Raw genomic sequence first — 17,691 nt, 5'->3', positions numbered from 1 at the left:
AGGATTTTTAAGCCTGGAGACAACTGAGACATGGATTGTGTATATGTGCCATTCAGAGGGTGAATGGGCAAGACAAAATTATTAAGTGCCTTTGAACGAGGTATGGTAGTAGGTGCCAGGTGCACCAATTTGAGTGTGTCAAGAACTGCAACGCTGCTAGGTTTTGCACACTGGAGTCAACATGGGCCAGCATCCCTGTGAAACGCTTTCCACATCTTGTAGAGTCCATGGTGTTCTTAAGGTTTGGTATACTTAGTGTATTATGCCCCTAATTTATGCAATTTTGGTGAGATCTATGATCATACTGTAGGTTTCATTACACTGATGACACTACCATACAAGTCAAAAGGCGTGTCAGGAAATGAATAATAGCTCAATCATTTCAATTATCTCCATTAGTTCTGTAGCATTATAATAACATGTCACAAAGCTGGAGAGGCTTATCTTTTGCGTATAAGTAGCCACCTGCACACACCAGTCACAATCATCGAATTGACAAGGGGCTCTTTGGTGGAATTTGTCATCGTCATCATTACCTTTGAACATTCCGTGGGCTGTGGGGACTTAAAGGTCGTCAAGTGGGAGTGTATCAGTCTGAGTCAAGGGGTGCTAATGCAGGTGCTTGACTTTGATCTTGGCCATACTCAAGTCATTTTCTACTAGATTAATCGGGCACTTCAGGGTCACTCCTAATGCATCTAACGATGCTCTCGAGAAACCTCTTTAAGCCTGCCTACAAGGGTATTGCTAATTAAAGCCAAACAGCTTTAGACTGGCAAAAAAACAAGGTATGGCAAAGCCTAACTTTAGTTGAATTATTTCAAATGTGTTATACAAAAGTATTGAAGTTATTTGCGAGGCCACATGACATTCTTTGCTCATTCTGCTGATTTTTGTGGCTGTATAGAATACATTGAGAACAAGTCTCTCAAACAAAAAGTTTACCACGAGTTTCAAACTCACCTTTCAAGGTTCACGTGTCCTATGACAAGACCTTGAGCCTAGAAATAGCCATTTGTGTAATGCATGCCTCAAAACTACCCACGTCCCGTGGCGACACCCCAACTTCTGCCGCAGTAAATTCTGTCTGCTTAATTGAAAAGCATGATGTAACCCGGGTTCCATTAAGGCCTGTTGGGACACAAGTTGTCCGTTCTTGTTAGTCCAAGAATGACTAATCCCCACTTTCTGCAGCAAGCTCTTAGCCCCAGTCTTTTCAATTATTTATTTACCGTTTTCCTCTGGCCATTTATGGAGCACTGCCATTCTCAGATGGACATGAACTTGTATGAAGTCTGTTCTCTCAGACATGGACGAGCACTGAGACATGACCTGTAAAATATCACAGTGTTGTTATACAAAATAGTTGAAGTTCAGGGAGAAAATTGGGAAGAGTTCTTACATTTGAGAGCATGGCTTGCCTTACATAAACAAAAGCACCCTGATTTTTAACTAAACTTGTAGCACATGCTCTTTTAAAAATGTATCTGCCCGCTGAAACCTGCCTGGCCTGTTTCACACCTAAAAAAATGAATTGATGAATACTGCAGGAAAATAATGTGCTTCATGCACAGATCACACCAGGTCATTAGGAACACCTGTTTGACCAAACTGACCCATTTGTTTCTGAATGTAAGGCACATGAAGGTTAATGAACCAATACGATATCTTACAGGCCGACCTTCTGTCTTGTTTTCCTGACCAGCAGGGAGGCTAACCTGGTCTCCGACACTCCCCTGGACTCCTGCTGGGACGGGCTTCTGGCCTGGGTCTGTGTCAGTGCTCCCTATCCAGATATACAGTACCAGTCAAAAGTTTGGACACACCTTCTCATTCAAGGGTTTTTCTTTATTTGTACTATTTTCTACATTGTAGAATAATAGCAAAGACATCAAAACTATGAAATAACACATATGGAATCATGTAGTAAACAAAAAAATGTTAAACAAATCAAATATGTTTTAGATTTTAGATTCTTGAAAGTAGCCACCCTTTGCCTTAATGACAGCTTTGCACACTTGGCATTCTCTCAACCAGATTCACCTGGAATGCATTTCCAACAGTCGTGAAGGAGTTCCCACATATGCTGAGCACTGGTTGGCAGCTTTTCATTCACTCTGTGGTCCAACTCATCCAAAACTATCTCAATTGGGTTGAGGTCGGGTGATTGTGAAGGCCAGGTCATCTGATGCAGCACTCCATCACTCTCCTTCCTGGTCAAATAGCCCTTACACAGCCTGGAGGTGTATTTGGGGTCATTGTCCTGTTTAAAAACAAATGATAGTCCCACTAAAATTTGGACTCATCAGACCAACGGACAGATTTCAACCGGTCTAATGTCCATTGCTCATGTTTCTTGGCCCAAGTAAGTCTCTTCTTATTATTGGTGTCCTTTAGTAGTGGTTTCTTTACAGCAATTTGGCCTCATTCACAATCTCCTCTAAACAGTTAATGTTGAGATGTGTCTGTTACTTGAACTCTGTGAAGCAGTTATTTGGGCTGCAATTTCTGAGGCTGGTAGTGGTTTCTTTACAGCAATTTGACAATGAAGGCCTCATTCACAGTCTCCTCTGAACAGTTGATGTTGAGATGTGTCTGTTACTTGAACTCTGTGAAGCAGTTATTTGGGCTGCAATTTATGAGGCTGGTATCACAAACAAACTTATCCTCTGCAGCAGAGGTAACTCTGGGCCTTCCTTTCCTGTGGCGGTCCTCATGAGAACCATTTTCATCATAGCGCTTGCTGGTTTTTGTGACTGCACTTGAAGAAACGTTCAAAGTTCTTGAAATTTTTCAGATTGACTGACCTTCATGTCTTAAAGTAATGATGGACTGTTGTTTCTCTTTGCTTATTTGAGCTGTTCTTGCCATAATATGGACTTGGTCTTTTACCAAATAGGGCTATCTTCTTTATACCACCCCTACCTTGTCACAACACAACTGACTGGCTCAAACGCATTAAGAAGGAAAGAAATTCCACAAAGGAACTTTTAACAAGCTGTTAATTGAAATGCATTCCAGGTGATTACCTCATGAAGCTGGTTGAGAGAATGCCAAGAGTGTGCAAAGCTGTCATCAAGGCAAAGGGTGGCTACTTTGAAGAAACTCAAATATAAAATATGTCTTCTTTTTTTGTATATTTTTATTTATTTTGCACTTGTTTGGTTACTAAGTGATTCCATATTTGTAATGTCTTCACTATTATTTTACAATGTAGAAAATAGGAAAATGAAGAAAAACCCTTGAATGAGTAGGTGTGTCTGAACTTTTGACTGGTACTGTATGTTGTGGAACAAAATGTACAAGTTAATGATTAGTGGATGTGATTGTATTCCTTATCTTAAGACTGGGGAGGGGTAAGGTAATAGTCTGATCTCTACTTTTCCTTGTTGGAGCTTCATGGGAATACAATGAAAGATCAACTGTTATTGTTTATCTCAATGCTACACTTATTCAGATTTTTTTACAGGATACCTGTAATACCCAAACTTCATTAAACATACTGTACATAGACTGAGTGTACAAAACATTAAGGACAACTGCTCTTTCCATGACATAGACTGACTAGGGGAATTCAGGTGAAAGCTATAATCCCATATTGATGTCATTTGTTAAATCCACTTCAATCAGTGTAGATAAAGGGGAGGAGACAAGTTAAAGAAGGATTTTTTAGCATTGAGACAATTGAGACATGGATTGTGTATGTGTGCCATTCAAAGGGTAAATGAGCAAGACAAAAGATTTAAGTGTCTTTGAACGGGGTATGGTATTAGGTGCCAGGCGCACCGGTTTTGTCAAGATCTGCAAAGCTGCTGGGTTTTTCACATTCAACAGCTTCCCGTGTGTATCAAGAATGGTCCACCACCGAAAGGACATCCAGCCAACTTCACACAACTGTGGGAAGCATTGGAGTCAAAATGGGACAGCATCCCTGTGGAACGCTTTCGACACCTTGTAGAGTCCATGCCCCAACGAATTGAGGCTGTTCTGAGGGCAACTCAATATTAGGTGTCCTTAATGTTTTGTACACTCAGTATATGTCACACAAATACATGATGCTATACACCTAAATACAGTTAAAATACAGTTCTTCAAAGTAGAACGTACAATACATAGCCCAAATGATTCTGAGCAGGTTAGACGTACAATAATAGACTTGTTAAAACATGAGAATTAAATGAATGAAAGTCCTCATGGCATTAAGCATGAAATCCTCAAAAGGGCTTCATCACAGACAGGAAAGCATCTTTAGGAAAGAAACACCAGCACTACGCTGTTTATGTATTCCTAGCCACATCTTCTTTATTTACAAATGTTTATTGTGCTCAGAAGGAGAGATTGGAGGTTGATGGACTGTTAAAACCAGAGCTCCCTAGCGTACGCCTTCCGGATGATGAAGAAAAAAATAAAGAGACTCGCATCTCTGATTTGTGTTTGGCAAATAGCTCTGAGCTTTTTTGAAGTAGCTTTTCTTTTTCTTTGCTCCTCCTCTGAATATTACTAATCATAACAGAAAAAGTGCTGATGGCAGATAAGATGACGAATAAGAATTTTTTACCCCACGCTAAACAAATGAGGTTCCGTTTTCTAAGGAAAATTGATTCATCGCTCAGGGTAACAGACAGCAAATGGAATATGCTAAGTGAAAACCTAAACAGATGCATAGGCAGCGAGGGGGGGAGGAGAGAGAGAGAGAGAGAGATGTAGAGACACCCAGACAGAAAGAAAGAGGTGGATATAAAAGGATGAAAAGACAAACTCATGTAAAAATAGGAGGAAGGAGTCACAGAAGGACATTCTGACAAGAGAGAGGTAGACAAACAAAAGTGGTAGAGGGAGGCAGCGTCTACCTATTATTTTCTATAAACCCCTCCCTTTTCAGCTTTCCCTCCCTCCCTCCACCCTCCATGCTCCCTCTAGGTGATCTCCACCACTCAAAGGTAGTACATCTGTCTGAGCTGAAGTGCAGTCTGCAAAGCTGGGTGAGCATTTGAGTCAAAACAGAGATTTGTGCCTGCCTGCCTGCCTGGCCAGGCCTGTGGAGAGAAGGCCTCAGTGTCCGTCCTTCTCCATCTCTCCTTTTCATCTTTCTCTTTATCCATCCATTTCAGCCCAACTGACCCCCGGGGCATCTGACACACACTCACTCCCGACCTCTCTACCTACCCCCCTGTCTCCCTCGCTCTGCTCTCTGTGCTTAAGTGTAAATAGAGGGATATCATGGCCAATTTGTCATGTTTATGAATGTCGCAGCTCTGAGAATATGCACAGGCCCCTTGCCAGCAGTGCAGTGGCATCACATACAGGTAACTGCCAAAATAATGGAAACACTTAAGTAAATGGGGGATACAAAGTATATTGATAGCAGGTGCTTCCACACAGGTGTGGTTCCTTAGTTAATTAATCAATTAACATCCCATCATGATTAGGGTCATGTATAAAAATGCTGAGCAGGTCATTATTTTGGCCATTATTTGGCTACCATGGATATGACCCCTTTGGATGACAATGCTCAGAGTTGTCATTGTCATCCACAAGTGGTCACTGAATGGTTTGATGAGCATGAAAATGATGTAAACCATATGCCACGGCCGCCTCAGTCACCAGATCTCAACCCAATTGAACACTTATGGGACATTCTGGAGCGGTGCATGAGATAGCATTTTCCACCACCATCAAAAAAAACACAAAATAATGGAATTTCTTGTGGAAGATTGGTGTCACATTCCTCCGATATAGTTCCAGACACTTGTAGAATCTATGCCAAGGTGCATTTAAGCTGTTCTGGCTCATCGTGGCCCAATGCCCTATTAAGACACTGTAAGTTGTTTCCTTTATTTTGGCAGTTACCTGTTCATCTCTGTTGCACTCAGGTCAGCTGATGTAATCTACTAGCTACTGGCCTGACAGATTGGTGACTGGGCTACAGGGACTGCAGGCATGGAGGAACAGTGTGTGGGGTTAGTTTAGAGGGGCTGGCCTATGGAATCCCATCACTTCCCTATCTGTCATTTTACAGTGAAAGGGATTTTTGGCTTGGCAGGAGCAGTGTTCAGTTCGGAACAGTGTGATTTCTGCGAGAGGCCGTTTGTCCTCGTAATGAACCTCTCATATTAAAAGAGCAAGCGTTTTGCGTAAATTTATGTGGGGAATAACGTTTTCAAAAGATAAAATAAAAATCAAATCAATTTTTATTAGTCACTTGCGCCGAATACAACAGGTGTAGACTTTACCCAGAAATGCTTACTTACGAGCCCTTTCACAACAATGTGGAGTTAAAAAGTAAGAAAATATTAGAAAAATAAAAAAGTAAATAGTAACACAATAAAACAACAATAATGAGGCTATGTACAAGGAGTCCTGGTACTGAGTTAATGTACGAGGTAGTTGAGGTAAAAGAGGAATAATGTGCATAATGTAGATAGGGGTAAAAGTGACTACGCAATCAGGATAGATCATAAACAGAGTAGCAGCAGCGTATGTGAAGAGTGTGAACTTGTGTTTATGTGTGTGTGGCGTCAATATGCATGTTTAGTGTGTGAGTGTGTTTGTATATGTGTGTTGGAGTGTCAGTGTAGTATGTATGAGTGTGGGGGTAGAGTCCAATGAGTGTGCATAGAGCCAGTGCAAGAATCTCAATGCAAAAAAACAAAGGGGGTCAATGCAAATAGTTCAGCAGTCTTATGGCTTTGGGGTAGAAGCTGTTCAGGAGCCTTTTGGTCCCAGACTTGGCGCTCCGGTACCGCTTGCCGTGCGGTAGCAGAGAAAAGAGTCTATGACTTGGATGGCTGACACCACCTTGTATAGAGTTTCTGGATGGCAGGGAGCTCGGCCCTAGTGATGTACTGGGCCGTACGCACTACCCTCTGTAGCTCCTTGCGGTCGGATGCCAAGCAGTTGCCATACCAAGCATTGATGCAGTCAGTCAGGATGCTCTCAATAGTGTAGCTGTTGAACTTTTTGAGTGTCTGAGGGCCCATACCATTGATGTGAGCCATGACCAGCCTTTCAAAGTGTTTTATGACTACAGATGTGAGTGCTACAGTGCGATAGTCATTCAGTCAGGTTACCTTGGCGTTCTTGGCACTGGGGCTATTGTGGTCTGCTTGAAACATGTAGATATTACAGACTGGGTCAGGGAGAGGTTGAAAATATCAGTGAAGACACTCGCCAGCTGGTCAGCACATGCTCTTAGTACGCATCCTGGTAATCCATCTGGCCCTGCGGCCTTGTGAATGTTAACCTGTTTAAAAGGTCTTATTCACATCGGCTACGGAGAGCGTTATCACACTGTCATCCGGAACGGCCGGGGCTCTCATGCATGGTTCAGTGTTGCTTGCCTCGAAGCTAGCATAGAAGGTATTTAGGTAGTCTGATAGGTTTGTACCACCGGACAGCTCGCGGCTGGGTTTCCCTTTGTAATCCATAATAGTTTGCAGTAAATGTTATTAGTAGATGTTATTGTTAGCTAATCGGTTTTAAACTGCCTTTCTATAGATAGACTCCTGGACTTTTAAATGTACGTTTTTCAGTGTCATCCTGAATGAAGAATGACTGGGAGTGTTCTTCTGTGAGTGAGGTTTGGAAAATAGAAAATAAAGCAGCCAATGATTAATTGATTGACTCTGCAACAGAGTCCCCATAATCTTACGCATTAGCCGAGTGTGTTTTAAAAGCAAATAAGAAGCATTCAATGAATTATGGAATCTCAAAGGGGATTTATAAGGAAACAATCAGTGGAGAGAGCGAGTGGGGAGAGGATGCTATTTTTCACTGAAACAGAATGGCTGAGGTTAGAGAGCTTTCTCCTCCCCCACCCTCTAACTTCTCTCTCTTCCCTACTCTCTCTCTCTCCCTCTCTCTCTGACCTTCCCTTCCTCTCTCTCTGTCTCACTTTCCACCTTTTTTTCCCCCTCCCTCCCACACTCCCTCACTCCCTCTCTCCCTCTTTTACTCTCCATGCTAAAGAAATTCCCATGCACATTTGTAATGGGATACCTAGCCTCTTGTCAAAGCTGATACATTATGTTAATGAGTAGACCGGACACAATTTCACAACTCATCCTGTTCAACCCCACAGGCGATGGAAGGTGAAAAACACAGCAGAAGTTGAAAATCCACTCAGTCCCAGCGATTTTCACAAATGTAACTTTGTGGCCTGTAAATTAGCTGCATCATTTTTAAGAGGAACATTTGTTTTGCAGGGTACAGTTGATGCCATTCTCTGTTTGGGAGGCGTGGTAGAAATACCACAGTCCCTTATTGCTGCACTTGGAAATAGGCAAAATAATCGATTTTTATCCTACTGTATAATTGGTTTAATTGCCTTTACTGTCTGCTTGTAGGACCTTGAATACACTCACCAGTTACAACTATATCACTCGTAACTTAGTTACATACTGCGTACATAGTATCAGTGCTTCCCAAACATTACTGTATAGGGTCCCAATGTCTGCTAATTTGTCTAAATGCTGTCTATTACTCAACGCATTGTGCGATTACACGACTATCAACACCAACTGTACTTGGCTCACTGTACCAAATACCTGATACTGTTTACCCAGGGTCACCCAATCCCAGATGTTTACACAGCCGAGGTAACTGGGCCAGGGGCTTTCACTGCAAAGTTCAACTATTCATTTGCTTTCCAAATCCCCAGAGGATTACGGAGCACCGACAATTCCCGCATGCATTTGTGAATGTCAATTGTCGGGAAGATTTTATTTACCCCCCCTTTCTTTTTTGCTTTAAAGCCACTAGTGTATTATTTTCACCGATCAGATGTCAAATGCAGATAACTCCCACAATGTAACATCAATGACTCAATGAGTTTCAAACCCCCCCCCCCCAAAAAAAGACTGGAGCCCAAAAAACCCTGCTGTGTTTTAAGGCAGTCTGTGTTCTCTGAGCTTTGTACTGGTCTACCAAGTACAAGCCTGAATTATATATTTGGGAAATCCCCCATGCATGCTGTGTCTCGTTTACTAAGTGCTGGTTATGAGGATTGCGTCTGCCATGATTGTATTAGTACTTTGACGGTTATCTAATCTAATGCCTTTTGATGTAAGGAAGCTTATTGGGGGATGTTGCTAGTCATGAAGTCGAGTGATGTGGAGTGAAGCATATCATCTGATATTGTATAGAATGGATTTAAATTCCTAACTGTAATGCCCTAATAAGATGAATATGATGCTGCAATACACCAATATAATTCATTCAGTCACATGATCTATCTAACATATCTCGATGTAAACATCAAATACTATTTTGGGAACTTGTATTGTACTGTATTTGGTGTGTGCTGTCTTGGATTATATTAAGTGCTCCATCCCAACCTTGAGAACCTTGCAATCGGTGGCAGTTTTGACGTGTGTTTCTCTGCATGGTTTGCTGCACCAGCCCCTCCGTGAGATACTTGACTCCATTGATGGTCAAAGATCATCACTTTTCACTTGCATCTGACGTATTCCAAGTATTCTGTCCGAGGTGACATTGAGATGTTTATAATCTGACAAGGAATCCAACAGAATCCCACAATCGAGGCGGATCAAGTTCCAGTGTGATGGGCATACATGTTATTACAATTTTCTCAGTCACTGAGTCTTAAACAAGCCCTTTGTGGACAGCACTGTGTATTAAAGGGATATGTTGTGTTTGAGTAGCTTGCGCTGATGTGCTATCAGTAAAGAGAAGTCGATTGACAATATCAGTATCGCAAAACTCCTAGTGGCCAATAACCTTTCACGCCAAAGAACTCAAGCCTCTCTCTCTCTTACACACACACACACACACACACACACACACATACAACCATTATCCTAGTCCATATCGAGACCACACCGTCAGCACACCTTTTATCGGTTGTGATGCGTCAAAAATTGTACAATTCCTGCTTCACATGAACTATTATCTGTTTAACACAAATAAACACAAAAATGTGACCATACATTTTAGGTGTGTCACAGTGACAGAGACCGAAGGCCTGTGAAACCAAGATGTCAGCAGTAGGAAATTGTTATCACTGTTTTATATTGTGTCAATTCTAGACCCTTCATTCTCTGCTTCCTCCACTTGTTCTGCTTGAAACATGAATAATACATACATTTTATAATCAATTTATTTCATTGTAAGATATAAATTGTATTAAAGCAGATTTCCTTTGGCCAAAATAACCCGGGAAGGGTATGTTTATAAGGAAATCTAATTTCCAAGACCTCTCTTAGCCTGTCGCCCTATTTCCTGTTTCAAAGAAGCTCATTTAAATCACAGTCAAACATGGACAAACTATTTTCAAGCAATACAAAGCAATTTTTGCTAACCCTTGACCCTTTTCCTAACCTTAACCTCAGTCTCCTGACCTGCTAGGTTAATTCTCCTAACCTGCTACGAAAAAGCCACTTCGGTATCGAAGTGGAGTGAGAAGAGTGTTTCCTCAGTCAAACATCTGTGCATGCACAATAATTCAGTAATATGTGAGTGATATCACAATGCACTTTCAGGGTCCAAAAATTCATACAGGGACACGTTTCACCTCCTGTAAAGGGATATGGATAAAATGATGGATGGATATGTGGAGAAATACAGCTCTATTCTGTCTATCAAAAGGCTCTCTTTGAGGTGGAACTGTCACAATTTGGAATATCCCAACCCAGCTGTACATTGCTGATAAAGCAAAGGTGGGTAGATTTAGAGGCCTGTCATCGTTGATGTGCTCGACTGTAAAATATCACATTTTGACCGCGTTGAGAACTGCGCCTTGTAAGTAGAGCGTGGGGGAAGACAACAACGGGACTGTGAAAGATGTAGGGAAAAACAGAATGAGAGATAGAGAAAAAGGAGAGCAAATGGCGTCATATGATTAACACAAAGAGAAATTAGTGTGTGCCTTTGTTCATGAAGAACTCTTACGTTTGGTCGAGTAATTTTGCTTGAGAGAAAACAAAAGCATAATTAACAGTTCCGCCTCAAATGCCAAAAACAATATAATTGAATACATCAGTTGAACTGGTGCAGAGAGAGGAACATTTTGTTGAAGAGGATTCAGGTTTGCCATTTAGTTGATGGACTAACACATTTGTATTGAACTTTATGGGAAAATGTAAACAGTTTGTCAAATTAGGGTGAATGATGCCGTCATTGTACAATAAGCTGTCCTATTCAATTCCACACAACATTGCTTATTTTTCTTCAAAAGTATGTCTCAACCATTAAGCACCTTCAAGTAACATACTGTAGTCCATGGCCAAACAAAATAAACAATGTTTTTCCATCACAAAAGAATACCAAATCCTGGGCATGCTACACTGCTACGTAAACATCTGGGTCACGTGCTGTATTGAAACAGAGGGGCTGGCACAGATTAACTCTATAACGTTAGTGTTGCACAGTCCGCCCTCTTTGTCAAAAGGAATTTACCCACACGTCCCACACTGTTGGACATCTGCCAGTGTCCTGGGATTATGGTCAAGTCCTGAGTACGTCATGGCGCCAGTCATCCTGAGATGGCCTTTTCTGGCAGATTTTTCCGGCCTGCAGATTTCATCCCTTCATCTATGTCCTGAGAGATGATTTATTACATGATTTATCCCGTGCTCCGGCACCATTTTTCATACGCTAAGACCATTTCCATTTAGTCCTCTCCCGAGGTCACTGCACTCTGTCTTTCATTCTCTCGTTCCCTCTCTCTCTCTGTTCTGTGTGCGCTGCATGCCTGCACTTGTAGGTCACTATTGTCCAAGTCCATAAAGCAACCAATACTTAGTTAGAACCCATTTACAATGAATGCCCAATCAGCAAGACAGGCCCAACTCAATTGTCATTGGAGCAGTGTTACAGAAGCAAAAGAGACATTTGGTTAACATTACTAACCTGGGGAAATTCTTCATCTTCCAGGCTGTTGCTTCATTTATTTGGTGCTTTGATAGCAGATACATTTCTAATCAGTGTGCCTTAACTGCACATTACACACTATACTGCGAGAAGAAACGGCTGTGGTTGACGCTGCTGTGGCATTTAAGGGGGAAAGCAAATAGTTTACTGTCACATTTAAAAGGAAATGGAAAATGTTTTGTGGGCTTTTTGTGCTGGCTGAAAAACCTTATCTCGTGAACACTGAGAAGAAGACTAAGAGCGCATCCTAAGCTGGGCATGCTGGACAACAAAGCTAAAAGGAGTGAGAAATTTTAAACGGATGGGTGTCATACTTGAAGAGTTCCCCCACCGACATTCCAGCATTCCGATAATCCGCCATTTTCAGGCAGGAGGGATTCCCAAACCACAATGCGTCTCAGCACGCTCTTTCTCCTGCGTGGCGCCACAGCAACTGACCTGTGACAGCCTCTTTAAGTAGATTGTATCCGCTCAAAAACGTCCAACAAATATATCTTATTATGGCCTGCAGGGATTTTCCCAGAAGAATAACCTCAAGCCTCGGGTGAAAAGTTTAGTTCCGCCTGGGGGGAAAAAAGACCTGACTGGATCCAATCCCCATGTGGCTGGCACGAAATTAAAGCCGGAATGTGACCGGAAAGGTTTATGTCTTTATGGATTCATTTTTTGGGGGGAGAGTACACCGCACCGCACCAAAGACTTATTTCCTTTCCTCACATCCCTTTGTACTTATTAGGTAATTTTGGAGTTGAATGCAATGTGATTTATGGAAACCTATGCCCTACCATCGCTGTATTAGAAGTGTTGACAGACAGATTTACAAAATATTCCACAACCCAATATTCTAGTCAGGATCGTGTGAGGGTGACAAAGAATGTCACACAGGAAGTGCACACTTCCTGACTTCCTCTCCCCAGGTCAAGTCTTTGGAGTGTCAACAGGAAGCTGTCTGTCAAAGAAGTGGTTTATAATCGTTCTGTAAATCTTCTGTCAACGTTGAGCAAATATCAAGTGGCAGAACTAGACATTCAGCCCCTTGGTTCAGCTGCACTGTCACCTCGCTGTGCTAATGAATCGCTTCCCGTCGAGATAACCACATTAGGCCCTCAACGTTCTGTAAACAGGGTTCCCCCTCCTCTCTCCCTCTATACACCATTACGCAAACTGGGCTAAGTTGGTCGGGTAAACAGTAACTAATCACATCCCAAATGTTAGTCTGGTCTGTCGAGACTCAATTAGCCAGATTTAATTAGCGGTCCTCCCAAGGAGAATATTACTTATGTTTGTCTGTTGTAATTACATGACTGTGCAAAGGGGGTGTCATGCCAGGGTGTTTTCTGAGAGTTCTTTGGGGTTAGGGGAGAGGGGTTTGGTGGTGGCAGTTGAGACATTTATAGGGCTGGTTAGTGTTACCAAATGAGTGTTTTTTTTATATACTTGTATGGCTACCCTTGTCATTGTGGAGAAGCATGTTGTTAGGGAGACACTGCGGAGACATAAGAGTGAACGATAGACATCATTTGCTAATAGCCTGAGCTTATGTCCAATGACCTCATGTATTTTGTGAAAATATGCTCACTGAGGTACTATTTGAGCCAATGTCTTTTTTTTCCTACCCTCGCATACTTGGCACCAGGTTCCTATAGTGCCTGATGGCCTGACTGGTTAATGTGTGCAAATTGTCATTGGGAGTCCTTTTATATCAAGCACCAGTGCTCAGCAGTTCTTTCGAAGGTGACTTCAGCATTACTCCCCTCCATCTCATTTAGTGTGTAGATCCATTGTTGAATACAGTATGGTCTTGAGCAAAGTTATAAAATTTCCCTTGTCTGAAACTGTCCTTGAGCTTTCAGTTTTTTTTTCTTCCAGTGACGTGAAAAAGAAACCGCACAGAGGCCCCTTTATGCTGCATTTCACGTTTTACTTCAATCCACAGAGAATAGTGATGTCATGCATGCTGTACTCAGACACACAGAGAACCCACTCACAGACATTAGCACATACAAGTGTAAAGGACATCAGCGAGTACCACTTCCTCCCGATTCAGCCCATACCTGGCGAACTCGGGACCTCTGCCTTGCTAGCACACGTGACCACCCTCCTGAAGCGTCTTACCAGTCGGCACCACGCAAAAAGCTAGCTAATCGCTGGCGGAAATGGGGACGCCTCAGGCTGAATAGTACGTTTTACACATCCCCATGTGCTACACAAGCGTGCACACACACAAACACAAATTAAAACTTATCCAATTTCCAATTCTATCACAGGAAACAGCCAATAGTTTCCTGAGTGGTAATGAATTAGCCCGGGTTGATCATTTATGTAACCGCAAGTCGAAAACCCAACCCAAGCCCTGACTATTAGCGGAACTGCAAACATAGCACATGGTCAAATTGCTATCCGCTCGGCCCCCTTTGATTGATTAATTAATTAATTAATTGTTTATTATTTGTTTTGTCAATAACTCCACAGTTTTTCAAAAAGGCATACAACAAACATCAGGTCTGCCACATAAATTAACTAGCGATTTACTCTTGTTTAATTTGGTTCTCTCGGCCTCCTGAAGAAAATGCTGCCGCAGCTTCGGACGATTTGAGTTGTTAATCACACCAGAAGGGGAGGAAAGGTGTTTAATTTCCTCCTTTATTTATTAGCGCAATGCTAATTTATTCTGTGAGGTAAATGAATGTACTGGGAGTGGCAGAGGAAGGCGAAAAGGGACTGTGGGAAGATATTTTTATATTACCTAGGGTAGTTTTAGAGTTATGGTCGGGCAGTGTCTGCAGATACCTCACAGCTGATGTCATGACTTCTTAGCTGTTCTGGAGGAGCACAACTGCACAAAAGGACTGTAAATCATATTGTGAGGTCCGCAGGAATGTGTTCAAAAGGCCAGAAAATGTTTCTTTACCAGATCATTGTTTTCAGACCGACCAATACAGCAGTCTCAGCTGCCCTTATGTTATTGGAGTTGAACCAAAGGGAAATGACAGGGATGCCAAGGAATCCTTGAACATTACCTAACTTCAAACTGTGCAACATGTAGTGGATACTGTAACATTGTAGTCTACAAGACAGCATCGTAGGCAACAAATTGAACAGGCAATACAGCGGTTTGTCTGACATGAAAGAAGAATGCTATGACATACCTTAGATCTCTCAAACTTAGTTGATATGGTGTCAAACAATAGAATTCTGACACAGACCTTACAGTGGATATATTTAAACATGTAGACTATGGAGCAGACTTTTCAAGGCTATTGCTTTTGCCCAGCACGAGAGCAACTTTGATTGCTCAGAGAAAGGCTAAATTCTGATCTCCTGAGCACCTTTTTGTCCCTTCAACGATACATTGTACTTTTCTACGGAGTTTGTTTTTTAGGCTGCACGATTGTCACATCCGATTATGATATTCAACATGCGTCCATATTCCGAGGCATGTTCCTGGCTATTGTGTTCCAGCAGGTAGCTTTTGATTCGCTTTAGAAATCAACTGATTTCTCCGTTCGACCTTGCAACGGGCTGTGGGAGGCTCAGGAGTGGGAGCTACCTCGCACAATTAATTCCTCTTCCTCCTCCTCCTCCTCTCCCTCCTTTCAAACGAAACACCTCTGCAAACCCATTCTCTTTCATTAGGCTATTTCTTTAATGGCACTTTAACACAGAGGTTCTTTTTATGAAAGAAATGTACCGTCCTTTTCTTTTTTTCCTGTCTTCTTTTTTCTTTTTACTTGGAATCTAAAACCGTTTCCTGTTTCTTTTATGCAGTGTGGGCAACGGCTGTAACCAGTAGATTTATTGTCACATTTGATGTATTAATCCGCAAAGCTAAGCTTTTAAGGCGTTCTCCTTGCCCAGCATTCTTATCTGTATGCCCCTAAGTCATGAGAGGTGGCATTTTTCTAAATCGTTTTTAAGTAATACATCTTTGTGAGAGAAATGTTAATGTTAGGCTCTCTAAATAGGTTATTTTTCTCATAACTTATTCTCATAATTGTTGTTAACAACTAAAAGTAAGTCAATAATAACCAGACTCCTGATCATTTCGTTGTACAGATTTTAGACTATCAGTATTGCATTTGATTGGCCTGCATGAGTATCCAACATTCACATTTTAAAGCCTTATCTGATACCAAATCCCTGCCTTTAGCTATGGATAATTACCATGCAATGAGAGAGTATGTTTTGTGGTGACTTCTTTTTATATAATAGCCTCCATACTATACAGACTCCATACTATACAGACTCCATACTATACAGACTCCATACTATACAGACTCCATACTATACAGACTCCATACTATACAGACTCCATACTATACAGACTCCAAACTATACAGACTCCATACTATACAGACCCCATACTATACAGACTCCATACTATACAGACTCCATACTATACAGACTCCATACTATACAGACTCCATACTATACAGACCCCATACTATACAGACTCCATACTAAACAACAGTGGAAGTTTTGTATTTCTTCTAAGCACACGCTGTGGCTCTTTCTCGTGTCCTTCTCCCTCTCTCTGTCACTAGTTTCCTCAGTTACTACTCTCCATTTGCTTGCAGCGTGATTGATTTGTAACTCAAGATGTTAATAGAGTGCATGTAGCCTGTAGTGTCTCCCCAACAGGTAGCTCAATATGCCGCAATGGAGCTAAAATTAGTAGCGCGCTAAGCTGGGGTATTTATCGACTAATGAGGAACACATTCAAGGTTGTGTGAGAGTGAGGGTCTTAGTGCAGGACGAGGAAACATGACGCCAGCAAACTTTTAATAGGACCAACCCCCAGGGCATACCTCATTTCCTTAATGGCCAATGATCAAGAAGAAGATACTTAGGATGCTTACATCAGACGTAACACCTTGGATTGAGAATTTATGCTAAACTGCGTGTTTGTGACATGTATTGCTAATGACACTTGAAATAGTGTTGTTATAAGATTCCTTACCCCTTTCCTTATTTGCAATTACTCTGAATCACAGCGACTTGAAAATGCGTTTCAGCCACCCCAAAGACACTCTCCAAGTTGATTTTCTAGCAGTTGACAGTCAAACCTATTTGATTATCAATAGAATGTCATTCTATTTCTGTGCTTATGCCCTCATAAATAGCATCCAATCGTTAAAGCAAACCTTGGTTCAGGTTGGGACACTAACTTGAAGAGGGGAAGTTTAGAAGCTCAAAACGAAGTTCCTCATTTGTAATGAAGTCCAATTCTTGAAAAGGATTTACCCACCAAGGTATCCTCTCCTGCCAGATACCCGAAAGCATCATTGGAAGGCAGCCCTGGCTATCGTCGGCTGCACAGAGACAGCGGCTGCTCAATGCTGTTTCCAGCCTGAAGTGTGTCTCATGAAACTTTAATGAAGAGAGCGACTCGAAATAGGTGGCGTTTGAGAGAAGGGAGGGAAAGACGCTAATTAGGCATATCACAACAGGGAGAGCGAAGCTTTAAGGTGTGCTTTATCCTCATTGGTATGCCAACCATGTTCCATATTAGCACTTTAGCATTAGCGGCTACCTGAACAAAGCTAAAGCAATAGCCATTTTGGATGGGATATGTTACCCAGTGCTCTCTGTAAGTCTTCTCTCACTGTGAAAGGAAGTCAGCTTCCTGCTAAGAGCTTCAAGGGGCCAGACAAGCTGATGTAGGCCTTTGATTGTCTTTGTTTGGTTAAAATGATTTTTTTTTTTGCACAGGAGCTGGAGCTGCGGGAGTTATCTTGTCTCGCATCTCAGAGAACAGGAAGGGGAGCAGCCCCCCCTTTCTAATAGCAGCACTTTGTGGTG

General features: G+C 41.9%; 1 protein-coding gene across 20 annotated transcripts in view; it reads left to right on the top strand.

The window, feature by feature from the left end:
* Positions 1 to 17,691, top strand: part of LOC106577623 (receptor-type tyrosine-protein phosphatase delta) — a 645,609-nt gene that overhangs the window by 526,086 nt on the left and 101,832 nt on the right. The gene's annotated exons all lie outside the window — the stretch shown is intronic.

Source organism: Salmo salar, chromosome 18 (assembly GCF_965601325.2).
Source record: "Salmo salar chromosome 18, fSalSal1, whole genome shotgun sequence".
Classification (NCBI taxonomy): domain Eukaryota; kingdom Metazoa; phylum Chordata; class Actinopteri; order Salmoniformes; family Salmonidae; genus Salmo; species Salmo salar.
This window is presented reverse-complemented; position numbering and strand designations above follow the sequence as displayed.